The sequence below is a fragment of the Octopus bimaculoides genome, chromosome 11 (assembly GCF_001194135.2).
Source record: "Octopus bimaculoides isolate UCB-OBI-ISO-001 chromosome 11, ASM119413v2, whole genome shotgun sequence".
NCBI classification, from domain to species: domain Eukaryota; kingdom Metazoa; phylum Mollusca; class Cephalopoda; order Octopoda; family Octopodidae; genus Octopus; species Octopus bimaculoides.
In genome coordinates, this window is record NC_068991.1 from 15,022,284 (window position 1) to 15,025,306 (window position 3,023).

Here is a 3,023-nt window from a genome sequence, read left to right on the forward strand (position 1 = left end):
ATATATATATATATATATAGGAATAAATTTCAATAATAATGGATATTAGCATCAAAACTCTCTTTTAAATTTAAAACTTTGGATATATAACCAGGGAGAACGATCCTTAAGGAGTCTAATTTAGACCTTTTGCAGTGAAATCTCTTGCTATATTGGTAACGATTACATGTTTTTCTATGAACATATATATATATGCATGTGTGTATATGTCTGTTTAATGTTGGCTGTCAGAAAAAACAAGTACTCAATACCTTAACAAAGACTAATGATATAATTTATTTTGACTAAGTCGGTCATTTGCCACTCTGAGTTTCACCTGTGATGCACAGGTCTTCAGCCAAGTTATGAGTCACAAAAGACCAAACTAAAATACATCATACATATACATATATACATATATATATATATCATCATCATCATCATCGTTTAACGTCCGCTTTCCATGCTAGCATGGGTTGGACGATTTGACTGAGGACTGGTGCAACCACACACATACATAACACACATATATAGGCAAACATATACACGTGTATATGGATGTGTATTATATATACACACACGGACAATGACGATATGCATATAAACAGACACGCACATTGGTGCATACACACACACATATACACGCATATCCATATGCATGCTTAAACCTTCTCGGGAAGAATAGGTAAGTTACCAGTTGAATCCTCCATCCATCCATCCATCCTTACATCCATTCATCCAACCACCCACCCCCACATCCACATCTACTCTTCATGGAAGGAACAGTCTGCCAGCCAGGCAGACAGACAGACAGGCAGGAAGGCAGGCAGGCAGGCAGGCAGGCAGTAAGTCAGACAGACACGCAGACGGACGGACAGACAGACAGACAGACAGTGTGTGAGTGAGTGAGTGAATGGAAAGCTGGCCTACTCTCACTACACCTCGCCACCTTCCATTCATTCTATCTATACAACTAAAGAAAGAGTGAAAAACCAATTAAAAGGCCACCACCAGACTATTTATACGCTGCCTTTGTTAAGACGAATCCAGTTGCAGTGGGTGGTTTCGTTGGCAGCATCACACAGGGACAGACTCTCGTTATCCACATCGCGAGCATACATCGATATAATAGGTAATACCTAATACAGACTTATAGATACACAAACCAATACATACATATATATATATATATGTATATATGCATATATATATAATATATATATATATATATAATATATATATATATATATATATATATATATATATACATACATACATATAACCTTACATGCACACATACATACAAGTATATATATGTACAAATGTGTCTGTGTAAGCGCGTGTTTGTACATAGAAAAATTACAAGAAAATATGGTTACACACCTACATATGTACATTCACAATACTTACACACACACACACACCTATATTTCTAAACACACATGTAGAAACACACACACATACATCCATACATATATATATATATGTAGAAACACACACATACATACCTACACACACGCGGAATAGAAGTGCACATATGCGAGGATGCAGAAATGCAATCAATACACCTTCCAAGTAGCATGTTTTTCCTCGCAACACTCCGATGTGTTAATATCATAAGCTTCGGCAAACGAAGGAATAGTGTTATAGGAGACCCCTCTCTTTCTCTTTCCTCTCTCTCCTTCGCAACAACAAACACATACCTACATACATATGTGTGAATATGTGCATAAATATATATGTATATATATATATATTTATATTTATATGTAGGCACATAGATATATATGTACACATGAAAATAGCAAAAATACTAAGGGTAAAAATAATTAAGGAATACTAATAATAATAATAATAACAATAATGATAATAACAATGATGATGATGATGATGATATCAATGAAGAAGATGATAATGTATTGTGCGTGACACAGTAGAATGAACCTGAAAGCTAGCTTACCAGAGTTGGTCCCCCATTACAACAGGAACTGCTTGTTTTCTCTCGCTTCACTTTTAATAGTTGGATACTGGATTTTGAGCTGGAAATTCGAAGAAAAAGCGTATACATTATATAACGGCAGAGCTCCTCTACGAATCGCTACAAATCATTCCTGCTCAAAAAACAAACAAAAACAAAAGCCATGCAAAGCAAACAAGCAGACAAAACAAACAAGCAAATCAATCAAAGAATTCCAACTATAAAAGTTTAACCAATTTCACAGGGGGTATATTACCAGAATAGTATATATAATCAAATGATTTTTAAAGCAGCTACTCCATTGTAGTCATCTATTTTCCCTCTCTCTCTCTCGCTCACTCTCTCTCTCTCTCTCTCTCTCTATTTATTTCCCAGTGAGTCTCACTCTCTCTCTCTCTCTCTCATTCTTTCAACGATTTCATTTCTCTCATTCTCTTTCTTTCTTTCTCTCACTCACTCACTCTCTCTCTCTCTCATTCATTCAACAACATACATACACACCATACACACAAACACTGCAAACACAGAAAGAGAGAGAGAAGACGGAAATCAAACAGATTCAAAATATTAAACAAAATTCAAGCGGCAGAAGAGAGAGAGAGAGAGAAAGAAGGAAAGAGAGCAAGAGAGAGAAAGAGAGAGAGAGAGAGAGAAGGCTGTATTAATTGTCAAACAATTAAAGGCATTTCAAAAAAAATTTGAAACAAAATTTTAGATTTTCATTTATTTCTTCATATTATTATTTTGATAATAATAATAATATATATATATATATATATATATATATATACAAACACACATTTATTATAATAATGATTATTATTATTATTATGGCTATTATTTCTGCTATAAGCACAATGCCTGGAATTTTGGGGGTAGAGGCTGGTCAGTTACATTGACTTCACTGACCGACTGGTACTTAATTTCACCAACCCCGAGAAGAATGGAAAGCAAAAATGGACCTTGGCTGAATTTTTTTCAACTCAGAATGTGAGTGCAGATGAAATTCCGTCAAGCAGTTTGTCCAGCATACTAGCAATTCTGCCAGCTCACTGACCCAATAATA

At 34.9% G+C, this 3,023-nt stretch overlaps 1 long non-coding RNA gene across 1 annotated transcript in view; it reads right to left on the bottom strand.

Moving 5' to 3' along the window:
• Positions 1-2,503, bottom strand: part of LOC106874228 (uncharacterized) — a 14,722-nt gene extending 12,219 nt beyond the window's left edge. Inside the window, exons 1-2 of the long non-coding RNA XR_001409981.2 lie at positions 2,214-2,503; positions 1,940-2,018 (exon numbers count right to left, since the gene is read on the bottom strand). This is a non-coding gene — a long non-coding RNA (uncharacterized LOC106874228). The remainder of the gene's footprint in view (positions 1-1,939; positions 2,019-2,213) is intronic.
• Positions 2,504-3,023: the final 520 nt, after the last annotated feature.